We start from the raw sequence: 22044 nt of genomic DNA on the forward strand, positions 1-22044 counted from the left end.
CCCTATGGTCAGCACTAAATTGCAACAAGAGGTCAGCCGCTGACACACAAGTATTCTTTCTTGTCCAACCCCTGCCGTTTATCTCTGGTTCTGAATGGAGGCAAATTGTTTAACAACTTCCCTTTTGTAAAACTTCTCGTTAACATGACTTTGGGGAATACAAGATGCACATCAGATGTGTCTGCCACAATGCACTGCAGGGAGGATTGAACAGGTGACTGAAATAGCTGTCTGAAATGCGGTGTTTAATATGGTCAGGGAATAATGGTCAAACACTGACCAACAATGGCGCTCCGGAACCGAAACAAGCAGCTCGTTACACCATCAAACATGCTCAGAATGTGTTTGTGTGCTGTTAAGTACATCCTCCTCCCCCACACACCCCAACCCCTCAAAAGGTTCATATTTGTCAAACATGTTCACTTCACAAAATTAGCCTATTTGGCTTCTCAGACCTCACTGGGGAGTCCAGTCAGAGCCAAGGAGGACACTATTTACAGTGTTTAACTCAACAGAATGAATCAGCTGACACCAAAAAAAACGCTCCTCCAAATACAGGATGCTTGCCAAGAGGTCTCATGTTACCATCACACTGAAATCAGTGTTGAGTGTGAAAATGCTTATAGGTTAAACCAAGTCTAATGTTTTAATCATGTCAAAGTTTATTAAAGTGATTTTGGAAACTATTTTCAATAAGTGCAAATTTATAAAATATGCCATTACTTTTCAAACATATATCCAAAAAAAGTATTTTCTTAAAAAAAAGAAATAACAGAATAAAATTTTAGTTTGAACAGAGAACATCTTTAATACCCTAAATATTCTCTCTACCCAGAAAAGCTGGCTAAGGCACGGATACAGTTACCCATGGACTAAACCCAAGTGTCTGAATGTCTTAGGCGTCTGGAAAATCAAACATGTGTCTGATGGAATACCAACAAGTTATTTGGCCATGGATGCACTATGCTTGGGTGCATTTCCATCATCACCTGATACGCTTTCCAGGAGTATAGCGATCAGGAACTCAAACACTGGCCAACCGTTGCACCCTGACTCCTGCCCTTGATGGAGTACACTTAGAACTCAGCACAAATCGCTTTCAGAGGTGTTTGGGAATGTTCCCGTTCAGTGTCGCAATGGGTTCACTCACTAAACCCTTTGAGGGAAGCTGTCGTGGATTTTAGTAAACCTTGAGAAGTGAAGATAAGCAGAAGCAAGGTTCTCAGAATTAACATAGCTGACGAACACTGAAGCTGGGAGTTGCTTCTGTCTGGTGGTATTGAGGCACATATACTTCAGCTTTGTCTCATTTCTGTTTTTTTGTATTTTTCACAGTTTGTAGCATGTATCTCCTTATTTAAAAAAGATGTTTCAGTTGTGCAATACTTCCGAAAGGAAGAGTGATACTGTCGAATGATAACTGTGTGGAATATTGATAGGAAATTATGTGAAATTATATTGAAAATGATATGCATCAGTAGAGTGAATGGACAAGAAAAGTCTGACAGATGGAATATAGTGTGGGGAAATGTAAAGATGTTCATTCAGCTAAGGAGAAGAAACAGAATATTACTTAAACAGAGAATAAATGCAGAATTTCAAAGCATGGAGGGATCAAGTACTCTGGCGCAGGAGCCATAAAAATTTACAAGTAGCTACAGCCCATAATCAGAAATCCAATGGGATGTTACCCCTTATTATAAGAGGAATTGAACATGAGGTGTTATTCTTCAATTATACAGGGCATTGGTGAGACCACATTGCAAAGGCAGTGTACTCTCCTGGCCTCCTTATTTAGGGAAGAATATAAATGTATAGGAAGTAATCCAAAAGTAGTTTATTCAATTGATATCTGGAATGAATGGGTTATCTTAAGAGGATAGGTTTAAACAGTGGCATGTTTCCACTGGAGTTTAGAAGGAGTAGGGATGACTTAATTGATGTGTATAATATTCTCAATCTCACTGACAATCTCTGGACAAGATGGATATGTTAAGAATGTTTTCCCTTGTGGGTCAGTTTAGAACTAGAGGGCACTTTTAAAATGTGAATCGTCTTTTTCTGGGTCTATAGGGATATAAATGGATCTTTTTCTCAATGGCAGGCAGTGACAAATGGTGTACTGAAGGGATTCAGACGAGGATCCAGACTAGGATCCCAGCTTTTCACAATACATATTAATGATTTAAATAAGGGATCTAAATGTAATATCTCAAAATCTGCAGATGACACAAAGCTGGGCGGGAGGGTGAGCTGTGAGGAGGATGCAGAGATGCTTCAGTGTGATTTGAACAAGCTGAGTAAGTGGCCAAATCAGGTACGTGTATAATTTGGATAAACGTGAGGTTATCCACTTTGGGAGCAAAAATAGGAAAGTGAGTTAGAATCTGTCTTGCTAGGAATTGAGAGAAGGGATGGTGCAATGAAACCTGGGTGGTCTCATACAGCAGACATGGAAGAAAAGAGTGCAGATGCAGCAAGTGGTCAAAAAGACAATGTGCATCTCTTGCTGCAATTATACATGGCCTGGATGAGACCATGCCTAGACTACTGTTTTAATCTCTGTATCTGAGCAAAGGTTTACCAGACTGATTTGTGGGTTAGCAGGACTGACATACAAAAATATTTTGACTTGTTTAGGGTTGTATATGCCTGTGGTCAGTAGAATTAAAGGTTGGTTGAATGGTGGGGGGGCACATTGACTTAGATCGCTAATTAGAGGAACAATGCCTTAACTTCTGCTTGTCTTCTACATTGAGTTCTCCAATTTCAAATACCCTTCTCAACGATTCCCGCATTCCTTTGCAGCCCCGCCTCCTTCCTTCCATTCCCCTGACTGACCCTTCCTTTCAGCTACCAAGTGGATTCATTCCTCCCATTGACCAACCAGATTGTACCACCACCTGTGTACCTGCATCATTACCTCACCACTCCACCTCTCTCCCCACCCAAAACCCTCTCCCCACCTCTTTATTTGCAGCTTCCCCCTACCACATCCCCCCTGATGAAGGGTTATACCCAAAACATCGACTTCTCCACCTCCTGATGCTGCCTGGCTTGCTGTGCTCTTCCAGGCTCCTGCTTGTCTACTTTGGATTCCAGCATTTGCAGTTCTTTTGTCTCTAACTAAGTTTAAACCACATTAGCAGAGACTCTTTGATGTTGGAATAGTCAGCAGCTCTCATCTGCTTACTTGCTGGACAGAATGCCTGCTTGAGAAACGGTGCTTCAGAATAGTTGACAAACCCAATGGTAGAGTCTCCCTCTGCTTTACAATGTCCACTTTTTCTTTTGGATCACGATTTTCCACTTGTTGTTCCTGCATCACTCAGTGACGGTCTAACTTTTGTGTAGTTGTACCCCTGCTAGCAGGGTTTCACAGAGCAAGCTCAATGTCCTGTGATGGCTTGACTATGAATTTTGCATTGTTGCATGGTCTACCTTTGCCTCGACTGGTTGATGTAGTTGCATAACAAGCTTCTGGAGTTACCAATCTAGACCTTCGATTATACAACATTACAGCGCAGTTCAGGCCCTTTGACCCTTGATGTTGCGCCAACCTGTGAAACCAATCTGAAGCCCATCTAACCCACACTATTCCATTCTCATCCACATGCCTATCCAATGACTATTTGAATACCCTTAAAGTTGGCGAGTCTACTACTGTTGCAGGAAGTGCGTTCCATGCCTCTACTACTATTTGAGTAAAGAAACTGCCTCTAAGATCTATCACCACTCAATTTAAAGCTATGTCCCCTCATGCTAGTCATCGCCATTCGAGGAAAGGATTATGATGCGGACCCGTCCATTGGAATTCCTATTCTCCTGACGGGAATAACTGACAACTCCTGACATAACTACAGTTTTGGATTATACTCAATGTAATTTCACTGTATGCCATTGATTGCAAGGAGATGAGTTTGTTATAGTTGAATAGCTGGCACTGTGTGCAAACTGCAAGATGCAAGTGTGAGGGCAAAGGGCCTTTGGAATGTCTCACCACAGAGAGCTGTGGGGCAGAGTCCTTCGGCCTATTTAAGGCAGACAGTGATAGATTCTTGATCACTGCAGGAATCAAGGTTACCGGGAAAGGGAAGAAACTGGTCATGAGGAATGGCGAATCAGCCATGATCTTACTGAACGGCACAGCAGGCTCAAGTGGTGAATTTCCTACTGTTCTGACTTCTTCTGACCTTAAGTGAGGCTGTTAATATTGGGAGCGAGTTATGCTCGGCAGACGGTTGGTAGGTATGTGAGGTGAATTCGCAAGTTTTTGAGGCTAGTGGTTCATTTCTAAGGATGTGTCATGCCAAGATCCATTCACCAACTTTGACTCCTTGAGGTAATTGAACTTTTCGTGGCACTGTATTTCAGCTCCTCTGAGCAAGACAACTGGTGTTGAATGCGATGTACAACTGCTCCTACTGCATTTGTGTACGTCTGGAGCACTTTCAGTCCCCAAGGGAAGAGAATCACCTTCCTCAAGCCCAACTCCTGTACCAAGGCTACTGTACTGGAAAGCCTCAAAGCATACTCTGTCAGATTCTGCTGCTCCCACCTCTTGTTTCTGAAACCCTTCAGCAGCCACTTCCAGCACCTGTTGCAGCCAGAACATACCTCTCTAAAAGGATATCTCCACAGTTGGACTGCTGAGTGTTTCCAGCATTTTCTATTTCTATGCAATTTTTTTCTTCATCCTCTTACACCACAGGTTTGAAAAAAAAATGCTTGTGATTATCTATGGCCATTCAAAAGTAAGGAGGAGAAATCTCACTGATGTGGGAAGTTAATTAGCTGATATTCCAATATATCTTTATAAATCCTAATGGACTTTGCATTTGTTAATGTTTTTGTTGGCTTTCCAACAGTTACAAAAATTAGCATGTGTTTTCTTCTGGTTACCTATGAGTCAACATAAAAATATTTGTGTTCAGAGTTATATTTGAATCTGCCCATAAAACAAAAATTCCAAATGTATTGTACAGTTTGTACACTATTTAGAGTCCTTTACCTTTCCAGACTATAAAGGTGATATGTGCAGAAAACCTTGTTCCAATACACACACAGACTCAAGTTACACTCTCTCACCTGTTGGCTCCTAAACAACATGCTCCTTTGTTGTACTTCACAAACTGAGTTTCAAACAGGTTTCAGTAGGGACACTTGATAGTCATTTGAGAAGCCAAGAGGATGGTGTGATCTTTAACAACCCTGGGCTTTATCATGGTGTGAGCAAACCCTTGGCAACATATCACTTCATAACAGCAAGAGCTAAAACCTTTAGCTATTTTGAAGATTTAATAAAATGTCTAGAAACGATACAGTAAATTACACATAGTATATATGTTATTGCACATTGGCATGACAATAGGAAAAAAAAAGTCTAGTGTTAATTTGGTTAGTGTTAGTATGGATTTCTAAAGTGTAATCAGATAGCTAGATACTTGTCTTGGTTCACTGAACACACATTTAAAATGAATCTTGTCAAGTGACTGACTTTTAATAGACCCAGTGACAGATTAATTAATGGGTTCTTGGTAAGCTCTAAATCTAATGCAACTTAGATCATTGTGTATATTCCTTCTACAAATGTAGCAGACTCTATCCACACCACTTACTTACCATTTTATTTGGAAGATTTAATCTTGAGAAAGCAATATCAGAAATACTGGTAGACCCATGCGCCGTGTGAACAGTAATGCATTTATTTTGTTAATTCTGTTTAAAAGGCTTGCTCCTGTAAAAATTATATATCTCAGGGATTAGCTTAACACCAGTACAAATTCAGGCATGTCTAACCTGATAGACTGAGGACTGAGTCAGCTGTCTCATGTTGTGCAACTAGGATGGGCAAGGGGTTATTTGCTGGTGACCAGCAATCTTGGTTGTCAGGGCTTATGGTTAGTTGCCAGATGAGGACACCATCCATCTCAGCAGCGATGCCTCTGACAGTCAAATAGTTGCCTTCAAGGCGCGCACATGCCTAATGACCCTGGCTGCATATGGTTCAGAAGGATGGCCCAACATTTGCGAAATCGCAAGCCAGCAAGGTTTGCTGCTTCCAGGAGAGGAGTTGAAAACAAAGAAGGGGAACCAATACCGGCCAGGAAGTAAAAGGCTGATAAATATTAAAACAATATACTTGAGGCAAAAGCCAGTTTTCTGCTCTCATAACTGGGACGGTGTGGAAGCAACTATTTTTCTGTCTTTAAATGTACTAAAGGTAAATTTGGAATGTGAAATGGAGAAATAATTAGAGATGGAAATTTAATCTAGAATATTGGATGCTCACTATGCACAAATCTACACACATTATTTCCAGTAATCAAAAACACCCCTGTTATCTATGTTAACATCACTTTTGAGGCCCTATTGTACTTTTTCCCCCCCAAAAAAAGACAGGTTAAGCTGACACAAAAATGAGTGAAAGCGTTATAAATTCACACAGATTCATACATCCGGCCCATACTGTCTCTCATCGACATAACTGCCACTAAAGATGCGCTCATCCCCAATTTCCTGCACTTGCCCCATATCATTAGTTTAAGAAAGTCCTTAAATTTTCAATACCTGACAGTATTGCACCGTTGCGTGTTGAATCAGTTATTTAATGGCAACTCCAACGGGAGCAAAAGGTTCCTGAGTGCTGGTCTGTTCCAAACTTCTAACTGACAGCTCACAAATACGCCGTATTTTCCGTTCTCCTCCAGTCGAAACCCTGGGAGTGCACCTAAGGGGTGGTGCCTCACCCTGCCCCCGCTGAACTCCCTTGATTTTGTAATTTCAAGGCCAAGTCTTTGCCAATACTTCACAGAGCAGCCTAGCCTTACATCAGACCACCTGGCAAGTCGTCCGAAGCTGTGAAACCTAACTGAGGTTGACAGTAACGTGCACCAACTCACCCGGTTACAAGCTACTTCAGCTCATAACGCGAGTCTCAGAAAGCAAGCCGACCGTCCCTTGAGTCGAGATGAAAATGTGCAAAAATAATCTGGTCAGGGAGCGAAAAGCAAGTCTTGGCTGGGTGGACACTCCTCTTGCATTAATGTGCACTGTCTGGCAATCTGTCATCGTCCACATGCAACCAAGCGGGGAACTGTACACACGCTACAAGGGGACTCAGAGGAAAAAAGCAGGGGAAGTTCCTCCACGGACTGACAACGGGAATGTTCTAAAACACACCAAATCATTCTTGGTCAGAAGCATTATTTCTGAATTAGGGAACTTTTGACAGTTAAAATTCTTCCAGCGCGGAGACTTACACAAAGTGCCACGTGTGGTGCTACCAAAGAAGGGACCCCTTCACAATCTCTCCCTTCAAAAGGCAGCGCAGCATTCCTTCTGTGACTAACTACTTACAGCTGAAAGACCACCACTTTCTTCCTGTTGCGAGCGAGAGCAGGGGTTTGCTGAGCCTTCACTCTCAGACTGAGCTGCCTGACTCTCCAGCGTAGAATCCGACCCCCTCCGCTCGCTCGTTCACTCTAATGATCACGCCAACTGCTGAAAACATTCCCAGCACCGCAGCTACCAGCGCCTTGTATACGAAGGCGTCGGGAGAACAGACTTGGGAGAGAAAGGAAACCCACCAACTTCCTTTGAGCTCCAACACAGACAGTGAACTTTGCGCCGCTCCCTATGAGCCACAAACATGGAGAGAGAGAGAGAGAGAGACCCTTCCAACCCACATCCAACTGGGGACAATTACAAAACATATCGCAAAGCATTTGAAAAAATAAGTTATTGTGCCGCCTGAAGCAGAGAATTCATATTTCTCTCATTAACAACTGAAGAAATCGCCACACAGACAGAGCCTTTAACCTGCCGTCCATTCAGTCTGGAAGATAAAGCTAACTCAGTCTACCTGGTGCGCCTTTTACACTGAAAAGGTTCCTTTTGTAAAATAAAAGCTCCACATTGTAACTTTACTGGAGATTTGTATATTACACAAAAAATATAAAATTGAATCGGTTCATCAGCATTAATACATATAACCCCTGATTTTAACCTTATGATCACGCTTAAATCGCAAACACTTCTGTGACACAGCACTGAGTCAGTGACCACAAATACTAGAAAAGCAGTAAGGCACATACCACAGTAAAAGCCAAATTCTTTCGCTGGCTTCAAAGGGTTTCTCAGAATAACGACCCAGACTCCAGGCCTGGTGCGAATTACCTCATTCCTTAAATAATGCGCCTCTTATCCTTATCTACTCCTGGAGGCTGGCTGTTAAGACCCACAAACCGTTTATGAGATACTACAGAGACAAAGACTGCAGAAACTAAAGTAAACTTCCTTCTGTTACTGACAGCTTTTCCCGACACACACACACACACACACACAAAGACTGAATGAATGTCTATCCAGGACCCTCTGTAATCATCTTACTTCACAATTAAGTGATGTCAGCAAGTCTGTAGCATTGTGCCAGAATAATTTAACATGTCTCCACAGATGCTGAGGAGGTCATTAACATATGAATTCTTACAACTAGTTTCCTAAACAGCCTTTCTCTCTATCTCCCTCGGCATCTCCCAAAGTGTAGAGAGCTAATGTTGTACTTGTATGTAAAATGTTGACTACAAGGTCGAAGTGTACTGTATGGGTAATCAGAGGTGTTAATAGCTAATATATTATGTGGATACCAATTCAATTGTACAATATAATGGAAACCAAGCCTTTCATTAGGGGTTTAAAGTACAAATCATTATGATTTCTTTCTTGTAATGCAATGGGACTGCCCCAGGCAGGAATTCCCTCTTTACAAAAGCACTTGTGTGATTTTAATAGAAAGGGTGCTGCACATTCATTGTAGGCTCCAGGAGGCATCACTTTTTGTGATACAGATCCAGCAATGCTGCAACATGAGACCACCACTTCTCTAGCTCATATATCGAATGCCAGGACTCCTATTGTACATGGAAAAATCAAGGATTCCCAGTTGTTAAACATTTTTTTAAAAAAAATACAGGTGAGTCATTGCACCCAACAAAGTATGATGTTATGCTTTGCTCAGGTCAACAGCATTTGATCTTTTCTTCTAAACACAAGTGCAGCTGATCTTGGAGAATGATGTATTTTGCTGGTGACCACACTATTCGAAGCATAAACATGTATTAGGTGCCACCAAGTGGTCTGTTGGCAAGGGTCTGTTGTTAGCAGCTCAGTGCCAAACATCTGACTTCAAACTCAGGATCTGTGTTTGACGGTGAGATTAGTAAAGAATAAACCACTCTTTTGCTCACATGGGGACTAACGAGAGGTTACAACTTAACTATCGTACCAGTAAATCCAGGCACTTTTACAAGATGGAAAGCAAGACAATTGGGACAGCACAGTTTCGCCAGGTTGACCCCAGAGCCTAAAGGTTTAAATATCAAGAGTAGGTTGTATAGGTTGTGGTTTGCATTGCCTCAGATCTAGAAAATTGGGAGGTAATATAATCACAATGGTGACAATGATTTGTTAGGGTGTATGCAGTTGGGAGGTCATGTTGAGGCTGTACAGGACATCGGTTAGGCCACTGTTGGAATATTGCGTGAAATTCTGGTCTCCTTCCTATCCTTAAAGTTGTGAAACTTGAAAGGGTTCAGAAAAGATTTACAAGAATGTTGCCAGGGTTGGAGGATTTGAGCTACAGGGAGAGGCTGAACAGGCTGGGGCTGTTTTCCCTGGAGCGTCGGAGACTGAGGGGTGACCTCATAGAGGTTTACAAAATCATGAGGGGCATGGATAGGGTAAATAGACAAAGTATTTTCCCTGGAGTGGGGGAGTCCAGAACGAGAGGGCATAGGTTTAGGGTGAGAGGGGAAAGATGTAAAAGAGACCTAAGGGGCAACTTTTTCACGCAGAGGGTGGTACATGTATGGAATGAGCTGCCAGAGGAAGTGGCAGAGGCTGGAACAATTGCAACATTTAAAGAGGCATTTGGATGGGTATATGAATAGGCAGGGTTTGGAGGGATATGGGCCGGGTGCTGGCAGGTTCGGACTAGATTGGGTTGGGATATATGGTCGGCATGGACGGGTTGGACCGAAGGGTCTGTTTCCATGCTGTACATCTCTATGACTCTATGTGATGAGCGCAATCCAGACCAAGCCTCTGAAATTAGAGTCAAGCCATTTAGCAGCAACATCAGTGTCTTCTTGGTCAAAAAAAGAATCAAAGGGCATTTGAAGTCTGGAATTTTATCTTCCAAAACCTGGTGGATGCTGAATGACCTGGGTCATTTGGAGCTTTCAAAACTGAGGTTGACAAACTTTTGTAATATCAATATTCATTCACTGGCTGTGAGCTTTGCTGGAAAGATCAAGATTAATTGCCCAGAGGGCAGGGAAGTGCCAATCACTTTGCTGTGTGTCTGAAGTCATTTATAGACCAGACCAGGTAAGGATGGCAGATTCTCTTCCCTAAAAGGGCATCACTGATTTTCAACAGTAATCACCATTAGGTTAGGGTTTTATCAGATTCAAACTTCATCGTCTGCCATGGCGAGAGTCAAACCCAGCACAGCTGGGATTATGGTTCAGTGACTTTATCACTATGCCATCACCTCCCCACATCAAGAGATATTAAGCAAAGACAGGTAATTGGAGGACATTGGATACAGATCATCCACGATCAGGTTGACTGGGGATATGGAAGTTGAATTAACTCAACTTGTGTGAGCTCAAATTTACACAGCACACTATGGAGGGAACTAGGCCTGTGTTTGTTGGGGAGATTAGCAAACAGCAAACAGTGACAGAGACCTTCCAACTGTCTCGTGGTGGCTGGAAGGACTCTGTCAAGAAGTGCGGTGCTGGAAAAGCACAGCTGGTCAGGCAGCATCCGAGGAACAGAAGAGTCGCCATTTCAAATGTAAGCCCTTCATCAGAAAATGTCCCAGATTAAGTAGGAGGGCAAAAGGGACTGACACGAGATTCTTGAGCAACAGCAGCAGGATGTCTGTTTTTCTCATGAAATGAGCTGTCTGACACTCAACGCTACTGCAGGGATCAGGAGTCTCCTTCACCCTTTAACTCCACCCAGCTAAAACAAGTTTAGTTTTTACAGGAACCTGGAGTCCCACTGCAGCCCTGGGTCTCAAGGGGGTGCAGTGCCACTAGCAGCCACTGCTCATGCTGCACTGGCAAGGTGAGGAACTGGCAGCTTCCGATTGCCTCTTGATGCTGGAGGCCATTAATCATAGAGAAGACCCGACAATACCCTATTAAACACCTGAAGACCTCTTGATTCTGGCCCAGTCTCTCAAACAGGACACTAATAAGGCTGTCTGACTGGTGAAGAAGCAGTGGGCCAACAAAATCTCAATCTGCACTCATGCAAACATAACAAGCAGGCAGGCTAGAGATAGAGCAAATTACTTCACATGAATTTCAGATTAGATTAGATTACTTACAGCGTGGAAACAGGTCCTTCGGCCCAACAAGTCCACACTGACCCACTGAAGCGCACCTACCCAGACCCATTCCCCTACATTTACCCCTGCACCTAACACTACAGGCAATTTAGCATGGCCAATTCACCTAACCTGCACATTTTTGGACTGTGGGAGGAAACTGGAGCACCCGGAGGAAACCCACGCAGACACTGGGAGAATGTGCAAACTCCACACAGTCAGTTGCCTGAGGCGGGAATTTGTGTGAGTGTAGCGGATTTCAAATGGCAGATTTCTTTGTTAAGGTCCTCTCTGGGGTACTATTGTTGAGAAATTATAGCACATTAATTCCAAACCCCCCATCTTAATTCTCCCTGATGTGTAAAAGCCACCACGAGAGCTATTTCCTAAATGTTAGTGTTCTGACCATCCATATTGTGTGAAGGTGCCTTCCTATGCAGTGGGAGATGGAATGTAAAAAGAGGGTAATTGACCACTCTGTCCAGACAACAAGTGTGAAGACCAGATAGGAAGCAGAAGATGGGTGAAGGGAAAAAAAGACATTGGGTCTTGCATTAGCCATGTTCTTTGACACAAGTGGACTCCTCTGGCATTCGGCAGTAATTAAAGATCTCACACAAAGCATTTATCCAGCTCAGGCAGCTGTGCACAAAAGCCCATTTATATAATTGATGTCAGTTTGTACCTTGCACTCTGTTTGCATTGCAAAGCTACTTTAAGTAGGCGATGTTTTTGGCTACTGGAGTAGAAAGCACATTCTTGTGTCCCAGTTATACTATGCGACATTTTTCTAGAACCCAGAGGCGTAGAGTTCAGCTGCTTTAATGCTCAACTTTTACAGTACCCCACAGCATGCTCCACTAAATCTAAATTCCTTACTTTAGAAAGCTAGGTTACAAACCTTGCTGCAAAAATAAGGAAGCATGGATACTATGCACTTCATACCTAGATAAAAACAACTAAAGAACCAGATACAGGGTTTAGTTGCTTTGGACTTAATATCATTATATCAATTACCTAACTGCATTGCAACCTAATTGAAGACTATTATAAAAACACTGACACAGCAAAACTGACCATCAACAATAGGTTTATTTACTCCAGATAAACATTATAACTGCTACTTCTTACCATAAGTGCAGATCTGGCTCCAACATCAGAGCTGGTTATTTTATTTTAATGTTAACATTTTAATTTGAACTTATCTCAAAAGATGCGTATCTCTGGCGGCTATTTGTTTATCCCCAGATGATTAGCTGGCTCAGAACAAACACTCTGCGATCTGGTCCTTCTGATCCAAACATAAGAATAGGCATAGGCTATTCAGCCCATCAAGCCTGTCACATTATTCTACGTCATGGCTGCCATTTTCATGCATTATTTCCCTATCCCTTAATGTCATTAAGTCTCCAGAAACGTAATACTTTCTGTCCTGAACCAGCTCAGTGATGGAGCTTCCAAATCTCTCTGGAGTAGAGAATTCCAAAGATTTACCATCCTCAGTACAGAAATTCCTTTTCATTTCAGCCTTACATGACCTGCCCTTATCCTGGGATGATGTCTTCTGGCTCTAGTGTAACTGGCCATCTCACCCTGTCATGCCTTGTAAGAATTTTCAAAGTTTCAATTTGATTATCTCTCATTTTTCCAAAACAGAGAAAACTAAGTCTGTATTTTCTAATCTCACCCTTGAAGGCAATCCATGATGAATCTTCTTTGCACTCCCTTTATGTTAAGTATATCCTTCTTTTGATAAGGAAACTAAAACTGTATGCAATACTCCAGGTGAGGTATCATTGAGGCTCTATATAATTGCAGCAAGACATCTTTACGCTGTTCTCAAATACGCTTGAAATTAATGCCAAAATACTTTATACCTGTTTGTTTTATCTTCATGCTAACTTTTAGTGACCCACGAACAACACCACCCAGATCCTTTCGGAGAGCCACACTTCATTCAAGTGGTAATCTGCCTGTCCGTTTTTCCACTGAAGTGAATTATTTAACACTTATTCACATTAAATTCTATCTGCCATATTCCTGCTCATTCAGGTAACTTGCCCAAGTTAAAACCTCATTGCTTCCCTCTTTACACTGTATGTTCTTATCCCACATCAACAAATTTGGAAATATTACAATTGGTCCCCACAGCCAAACCATTGATATAGATTGTGAACAGTTTAATTTAGTATTCTGTATAAGTAGGCAATGATCTAGTGGTATTATTGCCATTAATCCACAGACCCAGAATAAAGTCCTGGGGACCCGGGTTTGAATCCTGCCACAGGAGATGGTGGAATTCGAATTCAATAAAATTCAGGAATTAAGAGGCTAATGTTGGCCATGAAAGCATCATCGAGTGTCAGGAAAGATCCATCTGGTTCACCTGGACTACATGTGACTCCAGACCCACAGCAATGTGGTTGACTCTTAACTGCCCTCTGGGCAATTAGGGATGGGCAATAAATGTTGGCCTGGCCAGTGATGCCCATATTCCATGAGAGACTTTTATTTAAAATTCCTTCTCTTAAAACAAAAAGAGGATTTTAGGAAATTTGTAAAACTCTGTATAATGCTAGGGATTCAGATCACCGGGTGACAAATGCATGAACGGGTGAGACAGCTGCATCTCAGGTTGTGTGGAGAAGTCACTGTGGTTCCGATTTTCCATCACTCTGCAGTGACCTCACTTGAAGTGCACTCGTGTCTAGACTTTGGGTGGATTCAAAATTGGGCTCTGCTGGGAAACCCCCTTAAGATGGAATAGTCCGCTGGCATTCTCAGTCAATGTGATTGGCTTGTGGAATCTCCAGGATGTTGGTATTTTTGGATTGATCGGATTTCCTGAGAGATGGAGAGAACTTTGGATTCTTAGGTATGACTGAAAATTATTTCAAAAATTGAAATTATTTACAAGTCAAGCTCCATCATTATGAAATTATGTCAACAGGTTGGCTTTGTTTTTTTGGCAAGTTTAGTTTCCTACAGAAGAATGTAAATTATACACATGTAGAAATCAAAACTGTAATTATACTGCTGCCAAATAACCACTTAGACTGGGCGGATGAGATGACCTGACACAAAATATGTACCAATAAGATGAAAAAAAATGCAGGGTAAACCTAAATAATAAGCCCCACTCTCCCCACAGTTGGAAACTCTAATTTCTTGTAGGTTTAACATAAAATTGCAGAGCTGTTTTGTGATCGTTTTAATTCAGGGCAGAACTCCCACCTCTTGGTGCCAGTTCAAAGAGATATTGTTGCTTGGAATTTTTAACTTGTAATTGGAAAAAAATCCTGCATGTAAACACAGGCAAAATGGGGTATTACAAATTCCAGTAGCCATACTTAAAAATCATTTTCTTTGAAATGAAACACCTACGTGAAAATTACATCAGCTTCTACATAGCCACTTTTTTATTCACAAGCATCTTCACAATTCATCCCTTATTCAGGAATGTTTGGCTTGTAACCCAGAAATATGCAGCAAGAGCTGGCTGTGAACTACACTGGTTCGAGTTGTTCAGTTACAGACAGGATGGATTCCAACTCAATCTCAGTCTGGAAGGAAACCACTGCCTACATACCAAACTTGATCAGTCTGTGTGAAGGCTCAAGACAAGGTGCAAATACTAACAGACTGCATTCAATTCACTGCAATCTGATCCAGAATCTCACAGCGCAAAAGACTTGGTTTCTGTTCCAATGCTGAAAGTGGTAGACACTCCTCCAGAAAATCGATGTTCACCTCATTTTCAAGTCCTTGTCACCTTGATTATCTTGAGAACTGATGTTGTAATTCATGTTCAATTAATGAGGGTGGATCCACCATAATCCCTCTGTTGCAACATTGACAGCAATGCCTTCAGATACCCGAATTCAGATTCTCCCCCTTCAACTTTCCTCCCACAGTCCAAAGATGTGCAGGTTAGGTGGATTGGATATATTAAAATGTCCATAGTGTCCAGGGATGTGGGGATTAGGAGGATTAGCCATGGGTTATACAGGGTTATAGGGTGGGATGCTATTTGAAGGGTCAGCATGGGCTCAATGGGCAAAATGGCCTGCTTCCACACTGGAAGCACTCAGTGATTCTATGATGATTTCTCCAGCTCTCATCATTGTTTCTTCTTTGATATGCTCCTTAAACTGTCCTAATCTCATTTTATCAAGTTAGCTTTTGCACTGAAATGGCCACAGACTGCTTTAAATTGTATAATATAAATGCAAATCGCTGTTGGAGCTTCTCCACTTGGACTGGATGCATTCAGCTGCCTCCATGCTGTTCAGAAGTGGCAGTCTCAACAACATGAGCAGTTTTCTTGAGTTGGACTTGAGCAAGGATCTTTCAGTTTGGAGGATGGACTGTTGACACTTTATGCCTCCTGTACGCAATTATCTGCATTGTACTTGCTTACTTCTTAAGAATCTGCAAGTGTGAGTCTTAATTCAGATGGAGTAAACAACTCGCCAACACTGCACCACAGCAGATGTCAATGTTCACCAACACTGGATCGCTTCAAGTACTCTCCCACAGAGCCCTTTAATTAATGGCTGCATTACCAAAGCTGCATTTTAGATTACTTACAGTGTGGAAACAGGCCCTTCGGCCCTACAAGCCCACACCGACCCGCCGAAGCGCAACCCACCCAGACCCATTCCCCTACATTTATCCCTTCACCTAACACTACGGACAACTTAACACATCCAATTCACCTAACCCACACATTTTTGGACTGTGGAAGGAAACCGGAGCACCTGGAGAAAACCCACGCAGACACAGGGAGAATGTGCAAACTCCACACAGTCAGTTGCCTGAGGCTGGAATTGAACCCAGGTCTCTGGTGCTGTGAGGCAGCTGTGCTAACCACTGTGCCACCGTGCTGCCCATAAATTTTAATAACCGAGGTTAAGACTAGATGAGTATACTTGTATCTGTCTATCAAGGAAGAAGGTGCTGCCCAAGATCCAGGGAAGAAATGAAATACTATATGGGTAAAACTTCAAAGAAGTGTTTAAAAGCTATCTATACTTAAATTTAGTAGATCACTTTAACTTCATGGAGATGCAAAGATATTGGTCATAATCATTCAATCAGGGGCGATGCCAGAGAACTGGAGAATTGCAAATGTTATACTCTCATTAAGAAAAAGGTACAAGAATTAATTAAGCAACAACAGGCCAGTTATTTTAACCACAGAGGTGTGAGAGCTCTTGGGGACACAATACTTAGACACAGAGTACTGTGTTCATTTCTGTTCACCACATTACAGGAAGGATGTGGAGGCTTTGGAGAGAGTGCAATAGAGATTTACCAGGATGCTGCCTGGATTAGAAGACATGAAGACATGAGGCTAGAAAAACTCAGGCTGTTTTCTCTGGAGCAGCAGAGGCTGAGGGGGATTCTTAATAGAAGTCTATAAAATTACGAGATGCATAGATAGGGTTGATGGTCAAAATCTTTTTCCCTAGAGTTGGAATGTCTAAAACTAGAGGGCTTGAATTTAAGGTGAGAGACAGAACATTCAAAAGAGATGTGAGGGGCAAGTTTATTACACAGAGTGTAGTAGGAGTCTGGAACAGGCTGCCTCTGGTGGTGGTGGAGGCAAATGCAACAGAGGCATTGAAGGGACTTTTCGGTAAGTACATGAATAAGCAAAGAATGGACCAAGGCCAGGTGGAAGGGATTAGTTTAGTTTGGCGTCAGGTTCAACACAACATTGTGGCCCGAAGGGCCTGATCCTATGCTGTCCAGTTCTATGTTCTACTATAATGGAATTATAAGTTACTTAGGTGCTTTAATTAAGGACAGGCAGGGAGATTGGTCAAAGGTAAATTGTGATTAACACAAATTTTTTGAAACCGTAAGAGAGAGGGTGGATGAGGGTAGTGCAGTTGATGTTGTGTATTTGGACTAAAGATAAGCATTGGACAAAACGGCAGTGAACAGGCTTGTCAGCAAAGTTGAAGCTCACAGAATAGGAGGGAAAGTGGCAGCATGGGATTAGCTGAGTGAAGATGTAATTGTTGGAAGGGTACAGATTGACAAGAATGGTTTCAGGGATAAAGAGACTTCAGCAATGGATCAAGTAGAGAAACTGGAGCTGTTCTCCTTAAATTACAAGAAATTTAAGAGGGGTTTTGATAAAGATGTTTGGGGAAGAATAGGTAAGGGACAACTGTTCCCATTGGTGAAAGGATTGAGAACAAAACACAGGTATAAACTGAATAGGCAAAAGTATCAAAGGTTACAAGAGGTAAAACTTTATTATACAGTGAGTGGTGAGATCTGGAAGGCACTATTTGAGATTAGTGGAGGTAGATTTACTTGTGGCTTTCAGAAGAGAATCAGATAACCTATCTGAAGATTTACAGAGAAAAGGCAGGAGTGGGATTAACTGTGTTTCTCTCACGGGCAACAAGCACACAAATGACAGGATAAGTGAGCTCCTTCTGTGCTGCAACAATGATATAACTGACACTATCAGCAAACTCAGACACTTGCAGGCTAACACAATTATTGGGATTTAATTTCTAAACAATAAAAAAACTACATAACAAATGACAACTGGACACATATACTTTTGTCATCATATTGCTTCAATGCCCTGATAATTTGGAAACATTGACATCTTTGAAACAATTAGGTTTCAGTGCAGTAGAGAACATTGAAATTTAGTATTGGGTATTTAAAAAAATAAAAAAAGTGTTTTATCTCAAAACTCATGCATGTCTTTATATCACCAGCAGTTCAGTTGCAAAGGCAGTAGCAAAATCATTTATTATTTGCCTTGTATCAAATTAATGAAAGAAGGAAGGAAATTCTGTGCATGTGTATAAGTAATTCAAAAATGCTTTCTCAGCCAAATAAGGCCATATAGAGTCACTAGTGTAGGACATAGAATATTCACTCCACACAAATAGTCCCACAAACGGCAAAGCGATAAAGACAAAATAATTGTTGTTAAAGAATAGATACGTTGGACGGGACAACAAGGAGAATATCCATATAGCTTTTCTAAACACTGATGTGGGATTCTTTCCACCTGAGGAGCCAAATAGAAGAATGGTTTTTAATGTCTCATCTGAAAACAGCACCTTCGACAGTGCAAGACCACTTCAGTACTGCATCTCACCAAATCAGCCCAGATTCTGTGCTCAGTTCCCTGGGCTGGAATATGAACAAGCAACCTTTTGGCTAAGACGTGAAATCACATCACGAAGCTAAGGCTGACACCCTACCTTTTGACAAATTAACGTGCTCCATCATTGATATTGTAGGCTGAGACATTTTAAAATTTAAGACAGTGATTACTATAGTTTAATGAGAACCAAAGTTCAAAATCAAAAAAGAAAAAAAAGACTGGAAAGCATAACTATAAACTTAATAACAAACATCAATCAGAACAACAGGAAGATTGGCAATCTTTGGTCTAAGTGTTTGCGAAAGAGTGGGAAGGTTCCATGGCGTTAAACCATGAATGAAAGCAGTGAGTTGCCTTGGAACGTGCACTCAAAGAGACAGCTTAAAGGTATAAATCATTTTGACTTGTTTGGCTACTGGCCAGAGCTGGTGATGACTCCCACAGACAACACTATACCAGGGAGGAGTGAGTTGTCTTTGCTGTCGCCTTCATTTCCTTGGGACCTGGAAGGTGTGTCCCATCCTGCATCCAAAACAGTCTCTACAATTGTTGGGCCTAGTTTCATAGGCCTTGCAAAGGCCAGCAAGCTGCTTCCTCAGTGGAATTGAATATTTATCTATGAACAACCCTCGGTCCCACTTCCTTTTCCTACAATTAGCTGGTTTATTTTGCTTCCCATGGGAAGTCATTATCAAAGATAATTTATTAGGCCGGTATCTTTAGGTCAGAAAATGCAAAAGGGTCTTTTTAACAATGAAATTCCATGGCTTATTGTTTAGATACCCAGTGTTAAATGGTCATGTAATTAATGAGGAATTTATTCACTTGTCTGGGACATTGGCACATTCACACCCTTTTCCTTTTGAAGAGGCACAAAAAGTATGAACTGCGGGATTTGTTTCAGGCTACGCATATAGAAGAGGAATAAATTAGAATCTGATTAGTGTGGAAGGGGCGATGTTAAAAAAAGACAAAGTCAACTTTTCTTAACAAGATACTTAAAGGAGATTGACAAAACAAATTATATCGAACAGAAATTCTGTTAATCTCGTGATAAATACAATCTTAAATTCAGATTCTTTTTCCTAACAGTCTTTAAGCAGGGTGGGATATTAGAATCTTTATATTTTGATTGCTGTGACATTTCTGTTCATGAACCAAGAAGATAACATTGCAGCATTTTCGCAAACTTTTAAAGGGCAATTGTTAAAAAAAAGTTGCTCACCATCAAAAATGTGCAACAACATCATATACAACATCTGTGCTGTCAGCCAAAATGATGTGATTATAGTCATCCCACTGATTGAACTCACGCAAGGGAAATTTGAACAGACAAGTCAAATCGCTAAAGTTCATGTTATGAGTCAATTTGCTGTGAAGAAACCATCACCGGCTGAAGCTCCCAAAAAAAAAAAATTTTTTTCCTCTTCATTATGTTCTCTCTTTCTCTCATGGGGGTGAACAAAAGCTGAGGAATAGTTTACCCCCACTGGCAACTCTCTGTTCTCAGACACCAGTGCCCTTTCTTTGCCTAACTCGTATGAGTGTCTACAAATTATTCAGCCATAAGAAGGTATCGATCAAGCAAGATGCTGTCTTCTTCTGAGGCTCCCAAGCATGCACACCCACACACAATCCAGGAGGATACCTCTAACCGATGACACACAACCACTACTGCTGATTACTAAATCGCTTCATGCTAGCTCTGAATGTGGGGCTCTTCTTGAACTGCAAGGTTCAGTGTTGCTTTGCAGTGCATTTATCCACAAGGCTGTTGAGAAACTTTCGTATATAGATCTGTTCCTTCTCTTCCCCATGTGGCTATTCTTGCCCGGAGCTGACCAGGGAGTGTTCACGCACTGAGGGCTTCGGAGGCAAGGAACTTCCACTTTTCTGCAGAGGTCACTCGATAGGGATAGGAGCGTGAACCTGCAGTTAAGATTTTATCATTTCCAGTCAATGGGATGAGAAATGGAGGCGGTTCTATAATAGACTGGCAATCTGCTTTGTCAGATTACTGCCTAAGTGGCAAAGGTGAAAATTAATCCATACAATGTCATTGTAACATCTCTACTGTTACTTAGCTACAATCAAAATGACTTAACAAAAATAAACTTAGTTTCTTCCTGGTCTGTCTGTATTGTCAGATCCAGTGTTGACAGTGAGAGAGCTACTCAGCCCCAGAAGTTTCACAGGGCCAGGCTGATCCAAAAGCCCTTTTAAATAGTACCAATATCCCTGAACCTACATCGAACACAGAGTGGATTTAAGTGCTGATGTTACTTGCAACATTTAATATAGTTCCTACATCATAACTGGAAGTGTACTTCTAAATTAATTTATTGACTACTGAGGATTTTGGGAATCCTGACACCATGAAAGACGCTGTATAAATACACATCTTTCCTCTTTCCTCCTTTCTCTCTTTCTCAAATCTTAGCTGATGTGACCTTACACTCATCTCAAGCACACTATTGGTTTTGAATGAGCCTCAGGGCAGAAGTCCCATAATTTGGTAAACACAGAAAACATTGCAAAGCTTGGATGTTACTTTCTGCACAACAGAACCAGCCAGCTTTTCTCACAGCGTCGCACTGCAGTTTGAGTAGCTATACCAAACAAATGGTGTTAAAAACACAGCCTGGGGGGGATATATTGCCTGCATAAATATTTCCAGTCTTTCATGTATATTGTGAAAAATATTTAGTTCCAAAGAGGTTTAAAAATCATCTAAGCATACTGCGAGGACACATTTTAACCATGACCTGAATTACAATTTATCCAGTTGATTAAACACCCATGTAAAATCCACAGCCAAACTTGACGGAGATCTACCTGAAGCGATTATATTTACACTAGTTGTCAGCACTACAAGCTGAGGTGATAGAGCAAGCAGTTTAAACCAAATCTCAGAAGGAAGTGTTCTGAATCTGCTTGTCTGCAGGGTGCTAAAAGAAGTCAACTCCCTTTGATTGCTGTTGTTACAGTCAAGGTCAGAACACACACACGCACGCGGGAGGCGAAGAAAGACCCAAACTTCTAGTGCTGTGGATTTCCTTTTGTTTAGATCTAGTGCAACGCCCTGGTTAGCATTTTATTCTCCAACTGCACTGTCACTGCACATGGATGCGTTCACTGCACTTGGACTTTTATTACACTGAGAACATTTTCAAATACCAATCCTAACTAAAGACAGCAAAGAATATTCATTTATATGGTGTCAATAGCACTGTAATATACTGTACAGTAGCACACAGGGTAGTGATTTTACCTTGTTATATTAATGTTGGAAATCGAGTAGTTTATCCTATTGCCATTGGATTATCAGGAATTTGGAATATCAGAAACCACACAGATGTGTATGTCAACCCTATCCCACTACATCAAAACCCTTTCTGACATTCTTTCTACCTCCGATGAAGCATCTGCCTTGCCAAGATGCTGTTCATAAAACCTCCAATGGCTTACCTTTCAACATACCCTTCAACATAAC

At 41.5% G+C, this 22044-nt stretch overlaps 1 protein-coding gene across 5 annotated transcripts in view; it reads right to left on the minus strand.

Annotated features, from left to right (window-relative positions):
• The window catches only part of prickle1b (prickle homolog 1b), a 147701-nt gene that overhangs the window by 36990 nt on the left and 88667 nt on the right, over positions 1–22044 (minus strand). Inside the window, exon 1 of one of the 5 annotated variants that reach the window (XM_072552604.1) lies at positions 8097–8295. The exons of 2 other annotated variants lie outside the window; for them this stretch is intronic. The gene's annotated coding sequence lies outside the window, so the exon portion shown is untranslated. Of the gene's footprint in view, positions 1–6570; positions 7248–7359; positions 7564–8096; positions 8296–22044 lie in introns of those variants that run through there. 2 more of the 5 variants (XM_072552605.1, XM_072552601.1) reach the window with 2 other exon arrangements.

This window comes from Chiloscyllium punctatum, chromosome 32 (genome assembly GCF_047496795.1).
Source record: "Chiloscyllium punctatum isolate Juve2018m chromosome 32, sChiPun1.3, whole genome shotgun sequence".
Classification (NCBI taxonomy): domain Eukaryota; kingdom Metazoa; phylum Chordata; class Chondrichthyes; order Orectolobiformes; family Hemiscylliidae; genus Chiloscyllium; species Chiloscyllium punctatum.